Below are 12,622 nucleotides of genomic sequence, written 5' to 3' on the forward strand. Positions count from 1 at the left end.
GGACCCGCAACCCCCCCAACCCCCACACACAGGGACCTGCACTGGGACAGGGGAAGGTCAAGGGCTCTGAGGGCCCCTTTCCTTGCTTCTGAGGCCAAGGTATTTCCCTTATGTCTAAAGGTCATTAGAAGGGCATACAAAAGATGTGGTGCATGTATACAGTGGAATATCACTCGGCCATAAAAAAGAATGAAATAATGCCATTTGCAGCAACATAAATGGACCTAGAGATTCTCATACTGAATGAAGTGTTAGACAGAGAAAGACAAATATCATACGATATCGCTTATATGTGGAATCTTAAAAAAGGCTACATATGAACAAATCTACCAAACAGAAATAGAGTTGCAGATGTAGAAAATAAACTTATGGTTACTGGGGGATAAAGGAGGGGAGGGATGAACTAGAAGACTGGGACTGACACATACACACTACTATATGTGAAATAGATAACGAATAAGGACCTACTATATAGCACAGGGAACTCTACTCAATACTCTGTAAAGGCCTGTACAGGAAAAGAATCTAAAAACCAGTGGATATATGTATATTATAACTGATTCACTTTGCTGTACACCTGAAACTAACACAACATTGTACATCAATTATACCCCAATAAAATTTTTTTAAATAGGAGGCGATAACTCTCATTCATCTGTTTAAAGATTCCCCCATCTTGTCTGTTTATAAAAAAGTAACTGTGCAGATAGAGATTTACAGAGGCTCTCACAGAGGAGGCATAGACATCCTGCCAAGGAGGACTGGTCAAGGCTGTGCAAGGCTGACCAGCAGAGTTAAGAAAAGGGAAGTGGCTGGCCAAAGTCTCTGTGAAAATAAATAGGCTTATCATTTATCCTTTGATCTGCAGAAACTGTTCTTTTGTCAGGAAAAACAGATCATCCAGTTCTGGGATTCCTGAAAGTTAGCCCAGGAAAGGGGCGTGGGGGTGTCTCCTAAATTCTCCCACAAGCAGGGCATGCAGGGCTAGATCCAGAGGTGAAGACAGCAGACACAATTGCTTGTTTGTGCTTTTCCTAAAGCTGACAGAAGAAGGAGGGGGAGAAGGAATGTGGAAGAAGGAAAAGGGGAGTTTGGTCGAAGCCGCTCGGTTACCTCACTTCAGCTTTTAAGGGCTGACAACCCGTGAGACACGGCTACTTAGTGCTGAAGTAAATGTTTGAGGTGATAGGTCTTTGTTTTCTCTACTAATTCACCTAATTTCTTCTGAAAATTCTACAAAGCATACTGGATTGTGAAATTCATTTCATAATACAGACACCTAGAATCACAACATTTTAAAGAAGGATCACTGTAGATTTTATAGTGAAATATGATTGTATGGTACTTAAAGCTAAGTCATGTAGTTCTAATTCACTGGGAAAAAAAAAACCATGTTCATGGTTTTATTAACAATCAGGACCATCATTGTTTATGGTTCCAAGTAGAAATGGATTTTCTCACTGTATGTACTGATGTGTGGTCCAAAGACCCGCGAGCCAGAAGACCTGAGTTCTACCCCAGTCCTGCTGCCACCAGATATTTGACTGTATATGAGAAGTGAAATGCCTGTATGGGGTTCCTAAGAGGCTGTAATCAATGCTTTTCATAAAGCTGCAGAGGAAAGCGGACATAGGCAAACACAAAATCCACGTGACAGGTATATATAGATTACACTATGATTAATAATGTACGAGGGTGAGTCAAAACTACAGCCAGAGTGCAGATAATTTTTGACTCACCCTCGTAAAATGAGGAATGTTGCTCTCACAGATTTTTTAAAAATTTTTTTAAAAATTTATTTTATTTATTTAAGCCAAAAAGAGAAAAACAAATATCATATGCTAACTCATATATATGAAATCTAAAATACATGGTACTGATGAAGCCAGTCACAGGGCAGAATAAAGATGCAGATGTAGAGAACGGACTTGAGGACATGGGGTGGGGGGCGAAGGAGAAGATGGGATGAAGTGAGAGAGTAGCATTGACATATATACACTATCAAATGTAAAAGAGATAGCTAGTGGGAAGCTGCTGCATAACACGGGGAGATCAACTCGATGATGGGTGATGACTTAGAGGGGTGGGATAGGGAGGGTGGGAGGGAGTTGCGGGAGGGAGGGGATATGGGTATATATATATATATAAATAGAGCTGATTCACTTTGTTGTACAGCAGAAACTGGCATAACAGTGTAAGCAATTATATTCCAATAAAGAGCTAAAAACAAACAAATTTATTTTATGTATTTAGTTATTTTTTATTTTTTTTATTGGCTGCATTGGGTCTTTGCTGCTGTGTGCAGGCTTTCTGTAGTTGCGGAGAGTGGGGGCTGCTCTTCGTTGCAGTGCACAAACTCCTCATTGCTGTGGCTTCTCTTGTTGCGGAACATGGACTCTAGGTGCGCAGGCTTCAGTAGTTGTGGCACATGGGCTCAGTAGTTGCAGCACATGGGTTCAGCAGTTGTGGCTCACAGGCTCTAGAGTGCAGGCTCAGTTGTGGTGGAGGGGCTTAGTTGCTCCGCAGCACGTGGGATCTTCCTGCACCAGGGCTCGAACTCGCGTCTCCTGCATTGGCAGGTGGATTCTTAACCACCAGGGAAGCCCTCTCATAGATTATTAGCAAAAGAAATTCTCTGCAGAGATGATGCATGTTGAAATTGGTTGAATAGTGATGGGACCTTCAGCTTCTAAATTAGAAGGGTCTGTGTATTCTATTCTGAATGATTTTCAGGAAAGGAGTTAAACAACTTTCCCAGATAATTGTCTCAAGGTCTAAAGAGCCTCAAGGTGAGCAAGCTCTTCCTTTCATTTACGCCACTGCTACCTTTGCTTTTAATCCCATGAGGTGGGGCACAGAGGGCATGGATTTAGATATGAGCCTGTCCTAGCTTTGCCAGCTCCTGGCTTTGGGTGTGACCCTGAGGAGGGTAAGTTACCCTCTGTGCCCAGGTCCCTTGTCTATTACATGTGAATAACAGTAACGCTTAGAGCCAGTGCCCGTGAAAAGTGCTCTAAACGGTGACAAACATGCTGATGGTTATCATCCTAAGGTGTCATATTTAGAAAAGACAAGGTATTGACATGCCAAGATTTTAAGCAATTAATTAACGTACTGCAATTCAGTGCAACCACGTGGAAGAATCTCAGTAGGTTCTATATGACTCTATAGAGAAGGAGGTCTTCTGGGGCTGGGAACGTCCTCTCTCGATCTGTGTGTTGTTGACGCGGGGGTGGTCAGTTTGCGATCGCTCATCCGTTCTGAGCATAGGATGTGTACCCTTTCCTGTACGTATCCCCTACTTCAGTAAAAAGTTAAAATTTTTTATTTAGAAAAATTAGATACTGTGGATAAAAAACAACAGCAACAAAAATAAACACCTCCAGGGACGTCCCTGGGGGTCCAGTGGTTAAGAATCCATCTTGCAACGCAGGGGATGCCCGGTTGGATCCCTAGCCAGCGAACTACGATCCCACATGCTGCAGCTACTAAGCCCGTGCAGCAGCTGCTGAGCCCCAGCACTCTGGAGCCCACGTGCCACAACTAGAGAGAAGCTCACGCACCGCAGCAAAAGATCTCGCCTGCTGCAACTAAGACCCGATGCAGCCAAAAAAAAAAAAAAAAAAAAGCAAAAAAACCCTCCAGATTTCCCCATCTTCCAGAGACAGTGAAGGAGTTCCGAACAAGCCTCCCCAAAATGTGCTGCTTAGGCACGTGGGTTATTTTGAGCTGAAGGCAATCAAGATCCAGCAGACTCAAGAAAAACTTCTACCCCTCCCTTAACTTCCTAAAAGAATTTAGATCCGAGCCTGGCCCAGAAGGAGAGCTAGTACCAGAGGTAACTTTACATCTGAAAGACCTACTGTGTGGCACGGTTCATGTCTAATTCCCAGACCTCTGCTCTTCCTATTGTCCTGTGAATGGCCCTCCTCCCCTTTGCAGCCCCAGGCCCCTGTCCTTAGCTCTGGATGGCTTTTGAGCCTCAGCCACCCGACTTGCCCTTGAGTCTCCTGTATGTACAGAATTAAATTTCTTTTTCTCCCGTTAATCTGCCTTATGTCATTTTTATCGTTAGACCAGGACCTAAAAAGTTAGAAGGGAATTTTTTTCCTCCTTGACAATAGCCACTCTAAATATTTGGATGTAGATCCTCCCAGATGTTTTCTCTCTACTTAAACATATATTTTGTCAAAACCAAATCACAATCTACATTTTTTGGCAACCCAATTTTATCACCAGGCAATATATTGTAGAGTCCATGCAGTAATATTGCATGTTACTAACTGCGTAGTACTGGAGTCCATTTCATCAATGCCCTATTTTGTTATTACAAATACTGATAAATAAGACTTGCTCAGACATCTTAGCTCAGTATTTGGTTTATCTTTTAAAGATTCTGAAAATGGAATTCGGGACTCTCGGCACACACCTTTAAGGCATTGGGTTTTCTTCTAGAAAGACAGCATCAGTTTACGTTCCCATTTACAATGCTTGAAAATTCACCTCTCCCCTGTTGCCTTGCTAAAAATGGATATTATCATTCTTTTTAATCTTTGCCAGTCTGGAAGTTTCGTGTAACTGAGCCCAAGGGCCACAGAAGAAGCAACAGAGGTTTAAGTCCATCTCTGGAATAGAACAGACTTGGGTCCGCCTTCTAGCTCAGAACCTCAGTCTCCTCAGCTATAGAATGAGATAAATGAGGGACTTGCCTGGTGGTTCAGCGGTTAAGACTCCATGCTTCCACTGCTAGGGGCGTGGATTCAATCCCTGATTGGGGAATTAAGATCCCATGTACTGCAATGCATGGCCAAAAAAATTTTTTTTTAAATGAGACAAATGATAACATTTCCTAAAAAGAAGAGTTCAAAAGCTCAACACTAGTCATGACCACGTCTGACTCTGAAACTCCTTTCTTCTCTTGTTTCCTCCCAGCATCCCGGATGTTCCCCTATGAATGTAAATCATGTCCCGTCACTCCATCACTCCCTTTAAAACTCCTCCTCGGTCATTGTACATAGAACACAATCTGAACTCCTTAACCCATCTGACCTGACCACCTGCTCTGCCTTCGCCTGCCTCCCCGGCAGAGGTTGGATGTTGAAGGCCTCACTTTCCCTTGTCAGCTTTTCGAGGCTGCGCTGGCCTCTTTTAGTTCCTTGCGAAGTCCCCAGGCCTGTTTCCCGGACCACTCCTCCTCCCACTCCTTCCTGTCCTTGTCTACTTCAGCTTAAAACCACATCCTTAGAGAGACCTTCCCTGCCCGACCTGCTGTTTTCTCACACAGCATCCTGTTTTGTCCCGTCATGGTTCTTATTACCATATGTAATTATATATTTCTTTGCTTGCTTTGGTATTTTCTGTCTCCCTACCACCTGGTAAGCTCAATGACAACAGTGATAAGGCCTGTTTGGTTCACCGCTGTAGCTCCACTGCCTGCCTCCTTAATAGCTGCTCAATAAACACTAGTTCAATGAGGGAATTGCCGTTTCACTTTTCCTCTGGTTTGGTGGCTTGTAAACCTATAGCACTGTGGTATGCAAGTTAGCTGTCAAATCTTTGTGACCTGTCCATCTGGGCACGTCTCTTTCCGATCCCTCCCATCCCCCATCCCTGGGTTCCTGTTTTCTATTTCACCTTCTGCAGCTTCTGAAATGAAATATCTGATACTTTGTATTGCTTGTTCCATGTTTGGAGTGCCTTCCCTCAGGTTAGGGAACCATATATTACACTAATCTAGTTTCTTCAAATGGCACTCCATCTCAAGGGGTTCTGCAGGGTAGGGGGGTTGTTCAAAAAATATTAATTCACTCAGTATTTACTTACAAAGTGCCTGTGGAGTGCCAGGCAGAATATTAAGCACTCAGGATACAAAGATGTATAAGATACAGCATTTCCTAACTTCAAGGAGCTCCCAGTCTAGGGAGGGAAGCACATAATTGTCATATTCTGTAGCAGGTGCAATGATTTGCTGCATAAAAGACAAAGACAGTCTCACAGGAGAAGGAGATCTAATTCAGTCCGAGGGAGAGGAAGATCTGGCCAGGCTTCCTGGAGGACGTGTCATTGGATCTGAGCCAGATAAAGGGGAGGAAAGCATTACAAACACAGGGAACTGCATGAGCCCAGCTATGGAACTGAAAAGCAACATTCTGTGGACAGGGGAACAGTCAGCACTTTAGCATTGCTAGAAAATAAAGTGCAGTCAGAGGAGTAGGTCAGAGAGATGGGCTGGGGCCTGATCAGGAGGCACTGGAGTCATGGTTAGAAAATAAGACATTTAACTAGGAAGAGGTCCCTGAAAATTTTAATGAGGGGTGGGTGGTGGGGTGAGGATGTGGTGGATTTGAGAGGATGCATTTGGAGGCAGGGAGACCAGGTGAATTTAATGAGGCTCTGACCTCGGGCAGAGGAAACAGAGTCAGAAACAGTTTCCCGAACCTTTAAGAAGTAAAACTGGTAGGACTTGGTTACTGATGAAGTATGGGGAAGGTTGGCTGAAGGTTGCTGAGAGAGAAGAGAACCAAGAGCTTGGGTGATGCAGAAATGATGGGATTGCATCAACCCAAGGGCACACCGGGGAAGCAGGTTTGGTGAGCTGGAGAGAGCGAGTTGGCCCAGCAGGTTTGGGATGTGTTGCATCTGAGGTGCTTGTAGGAACCTGGGAGAAAGAGGCCCAGAGAGGAGGGCTGGAACTCAAGGTTTGGGAGTCATCACTCCCTGGAGAGCATGTGAAATGCAACGGCAGTGACCCAAGGATGGTGCCCAGGGAAATCCCAACATTTGTCCTCAGCTGGAGTGAGAGAAAGATAATTAGTTAGCATCCTCTCTAGTTATCTATTCTTCCACACTTGTTAATCTTGTTCCCATTGCCTTCAGATCTCCTCTGGACTTGGGTAACCAATCCTTAATAGCTAATGATAGCTATTTTTTTTTCTTTTTTCTTTTTTAAGCTCTTTATTGGAATACAATTGCTTTATACTGTTGTGCCAGTTTCTGCTGTACAACAAAGTGAATCAGCTGTATGTATACACATATCCCCATATTCCTTCCCTCCTGTGACTCCTTCCCACCCTCCCTACCCCACCCCTCTAAGATGATAGCTATTATTTATTGAGCACTTACTATTGTGCTATGTATGTTCTAAGTGCTTTGGTGTACTGATTCCTTTACTCCGTACAAAAGCCCCAAGAGGTGTTTTCCTTACTTTGGGGGGATGATGGAACTGATGCACAGGTGAGGTCAGACTGTTGATCAGTAGGTGTAGCCTCTGTATGTGGGGGCAGTTCCCTCTCCAGGAGAGGAGCTGCTTGTCCATCACAAATCAGATGCAAAGCTCTTTCTTTCATTGTCTCTGTCTTTCTCTGAGAGACAAAAAAGGCAGCTGCAGTGTTGCTTGTTAACATTTCTGGGCCCTAAAGAATGACAGAAGGGAGAAAGAACTGTTTAATGAGGTCTAGATTCCAATTGGCCTTATAATGAATTAATTTTCGTTTTTCTCTTAAGTACTCCAGTTCAAAACTGAAAAATTGTTGCTAAGTATGGCAGGGTGCCATCATTTTGATGCAGACACAATTCCTATAAATATCCTTCATTTGGGAACGCACACGTTAGTGAGGAGAGACACAAATTGTGTGAATAATGATGGAGCTCTCACATGTGTTATAGCTACTCCACGGTTGAATGGGCCTTCTCCATACTCCCTTCATGATTTCTAAGGTTGAATAGTATATTGTGAAACACTTTATGTGTAAAAGAACTTTATTATATAGCTTTATTATGTAGTGTCATTGTGTAGTTTTGGGAAATAATCCAAGACTCACTTTATCAGCTAGTCATTTTATAGACAGCTTTTTCTGTAAATTTTTTGTAATGTTACATTTTCTGACGTTATAGTCAAAGCTGGATAATGATGACCTGTTATAAAGCATTCAAAGAAAAAATGTACAAAGCTAAGAACATGAAACTTTATTGGTGTGTCAGTGAAGGTCTGGAAATATTCTAGAACTCTTTTATTTGATTGCTGATATGAGAGTGTTAAGAAGAGTTCTGTTTTAAATTAGAAGTAAGACTTTATTTATAAAAACAGATGGCTGCCCACAGGCCATAGTTTGTCAATTTGATTTTTTAAAAATACTGCAATAAAATATTATCTATCTGAAAGCTTTCGCTCTAAGATCAGAAACAAGGATACCCACTCCTACCCCTTTTATTCAACATAGTATTGGAAATCCTAGCCAGAAAAATTAAGCAAGAAAAAGAAATAAAAGGCATCCAAATCAGAAAGGAGGAAGCAAAACTGTCTCTTTTTGCAGATTACATATTATATATTAAAAATTCCTAAAGCCTCCACAAAAAAACTGCTAGAACTAATAAGCATATTCAGTGAACTTGTAGGATACAAAATCAATATACAAAAATCACATGGATCTCTATACACAAACAACAAACTATCAGAAAGAAAAATTAAGAAAACAATCTCATTTACAATTGCATTAAAAATAATAAAATATCTAGGATTAGATTTAAGTAAGGAGGTGAAGGACCTGTATACTGAAAACTATAAGACATTGATGAAAGAAGTTGATGAAGACACAAATAAATCAAAAGATATTCCATGCTCATGGATTGGAAGAATTGATATTATTAAAATGTCCATACTACCCAAGTAATCTAGCCTTCAATACAATCCTTATCAAAATTCCAATGACAATTTTCATAGATATAAAGCAAACAATCCTAAAATTTGTATGAAACTACAAAAGACCCTGAATAGCCAAATCTTGAGAAAGAAGAAAAAAGCTAGAGGCATCACATTTCCTGATTTCAAACTACATTACAAAACTATAGTAATCAAAACAGTATGATGTTGGCATAAAATCAGACCATAGATGAGTGAAACAGAATAGACAGCCCAAAAAGAAACCCATAAAATATGGCCAATTAACTTCGAAGGAGCTGAGAATATACAATGGGGAAAGGACAGTCTTTTCAATAAATGGTGATGGGAAAACTGGACAGCCACATGCAAAAGAATAAAACTTAACCTGTACCCCAAAATCAACTCAAAATGAATTAAAGACTTGAACATAAGCCCTAAAACCATAAAACTCCAGGAAGAAAACATAGGCAGTAAGCTCCTTGACGTCAGTTTTGGCGAAGATTTTTTGGTTTTGACTCCAAAAACAAAAGAAACAAAAGCAAAAATAAACAAAGGGGACTACATCAAACTACATTAAACTTCTGCACAGCAAAAGAAACCATCATCAAAATGAAAATGCAACCTACTGAATGGGAAAAAATACTTGCAAGTCAGATATCTGATAAAGGATTAATATCCAAAATACATAAAGAATTCATACAAAACTTAAGAGCAAAAAACCAGTCCAATTAAAAATGGGTAGAATAGATATTTTTCCAAAGAAGAAACAAACAGACTCACAGACACAGAAAACAAACTTGTGGTTACCAAAGGGGGAAAGGGATGGGGGAGGGATAAATTAGGAGTCTGGGATTAGCAGATACAAATTACTATATATAAAATAGATAAACAACAAGGTCCTACTGTATAGCACAGGAAACTATAGTCAATACCCTGTAATAAACCATAATGTAAAATATGAAAAAGAACATGTATATATATGTATAACATAATCACTTTGCTGTACACCAGACACTAACACAACATTGTAAATCAACAATACTTCAATTAAAAAAAAAACACTATGAGATATCACATACCTCTTAAAATGACTATTATCAAAAAGGCAAGAAATAACAAGTTTTGGGAAGGATGTGGAGAAAAGAGAACCCTTGTGTACTGTTGATGGGAATGTAAACTGGTGCAGCCACTATGGAAAACAATTTGGAGGTTCCTCAAAAAATTAAAAATAGAACTACCATGTGATCCAGCAATTCCACTTCTGGGCATTTATCCAACAGGAAAAAAAGTACTAACTTGAAAAGATATATGCATTCCTATGTTCATTACAGCATTATTTTCAGTAGCCAAGGCATGGAAGTGAACTAAATGTTCATTGATGGATAAAGAAAATATAGTATACATACACAATGGAATGTCAGTTGTCGTAAAAAAAGAAGGAAATTCTGCCATTTGCAACAACATGGATGGAACTTAAAGGCATTATGTTAAGTGAAAAAAGTCAGACAGAGGAAGACAAATACCATACTATCTCACTTATATGTCTTTAAACAAATAAACAAAAACAAAAGACAAAAAACAAAAACCTAAATCCAAAAACCAAAACCCCAAAAATGCATAGATTCAGAGGTGGGGTGTGGGCGTGGGCAAAATGGGTGAAGGGAGTCAAAAAGTACAAACCTTCAGTGAATAAGTAAATAAGTCCTGGGACTGTAATGTACAGCATGGTGACTCTAGTTAATAATACTGTATTGTAAACCTGAAAGTTGCTAATAGATGTTATTATCACAAGAAAAAAAATTGTAACTATGTGTGGAGATGGATGTTGACTTAATGAGGTGCTCATTTTACAATATATATAAATATTAAATCGTATTGTATACTTGAATTTAATATAATGCCATATGTTAAGCATATCTCAAAAACAAAACCCCACAAAATTTCCAACTCATCCTTGCGCAGAAATGGAGAGCCACAGAACTTAGATATTATTTCCAGATAAGTCGCAAAGTAAGGCAAAAAAGGAGAAATCATCCATTTCACCTCTTAGCAAAAAGCTAAAATAGCAAAAATCCATCTTAAAATGTTGTAAGACAAACACATGCTTTTATGGAACTAGTGCATTCAGAGGTGTTAAAAAACATGTATGTATATGTATATAAAGGCATACACCCACATGTATAACATATCTTGATAACTGAATTGTTTGTGACCCTTTAAATGTTACACCAGAGCCTAGTGTCTCATTCACCCCACCCTAGTTCCAGCCCCGAAAATTAAAACCATCTTGAGAAACTCATATATCATAGGATTTGAGGCGTTAAGGAAAAGCAGCCCACACGAAATCTCTTCTACCAACATTCAAAATTCACCAACTCGAATTTATGACTTTCTGATGATTATTGTTCTCTTTCTCTTTCACACACACACACACACACACACACACACACACACACTCATACAAACACACACATTCTTTCTCCATAATTATTTAAATGTAAACACAGTGTTGTAATAATAGTGCAAACCTGCTAATAATAACTAACTTTGTTGACTGTCTACTTTATGCACGATGCCGTGGAATTCACAGAACACTCCTGTGTGGGAGGTGTTTTTGGTCCCATTTTATGGTAAGGAAACTGAGACTCAGAGAGGTTAAGAAGTAAATGCAGCCTCTGGTGACAGACTAGCTTCCAAGTTTACCCCCATCACAGTTCCTACTACTTAATCACCCTGAGACTCAGATTCTTTTCCAGGGTAAAATGTGAATGCTAATTGTCTGTTCTTCATAGATCTACATGAGGATTAAATAAGGTAATATACTTGAAGCACTCAGCTAAGTTCAATCAATGATGATGATGATGGTGATGATGATGATGATGGTGATGATGGTGGTGATGATGGTGATGATGATGATTGTGATGATGGTGATGATGGTGGTGATGATGGTGATGATGATTGTGATGATGGTGATGATGGTGGTGGTGATGGTGATGATGGTGACGATGGTGATGATGGTGGTGATGATGATGATTGTGATGATGGTGGTGATGATGATGTGGTAATGATGGTGATGATGACGGTGATGATGGTGATGATGATGGTGATGATGATGGTGGTGATGGCAATGATGTTGGTGATGATGGTGATGATGATGATGATGGTGGTGATGATGATTGTGATGATGGTGATGATGTGGTGATGATGATGATGATGATCATGGTGATGATGATGATTGTGATGATGGTGACGATGGTGGTGATGATGTGGTGATGATGGTGATGATGGTGATGATGGTGATGATAATGTGGTGATGATGGTGGTGATGATGTGGTGATGATGGTGATGATGGTGGTGATGATGTGGTGATGATGGTGGTGATGGTGACGGTGGTGATGATGGTGATGGTGGTGATGGCAATGATGGTGATGATGGTGATGATGATGATTGTGATGATGGTGATGATGGTGGTGGTGACGGTGATGATGGTGGTGATGATGATGGTGATGATGGTGGTGATGATGTGGTGGTGATGGCAATGATGTTGGTGATGATGGTGATGATGATGATGGTGGTGATGATGATTGTGATGATGGTGACGATGGTGGTGATGATGTGGTGATGATGGTGATGATGATGGTGATGATGTGGTGATGATGGTGGTGATGGTGACGGTGGTGATGATGGTGATGGTGGTGATGGCAATGATGGTGATGATGGTGATGATGGTGATGATGATGATTGTGATGATGGTGATGATGGTGGTGGTGACGGTGATGATGGTGGTGATGATGATGGTGATGATGGTGGTGATGATGTGGTGGTGATGGTGGTGATGGTGATGATGGTGGTGATGATGATGGTGATGGTGTTGATGGTGATGGTGATGATGATGGTGATGGTGGTGGTGATGGTGGTGATGGTTGTGGTGATGGTGGTGGTGATGATGATGATGATGGTGAT

The sequence above is a fragment of the Hippopotamus amphibius genome, chromosome 5 (genome assembly GCF_030028045.1).
Source record: "Hippopotamus amphibius kiboko isolate mHipAmp2 chromosome 5, mHipAmp2.hap2, whole genome shotgun sequence".
NCBI lineage: Eukaryota > Metazoa > Chordata > Mammalia > Artiodactyla > Hippopotamidae > Hippopotamus > Hippopotamus amphibius.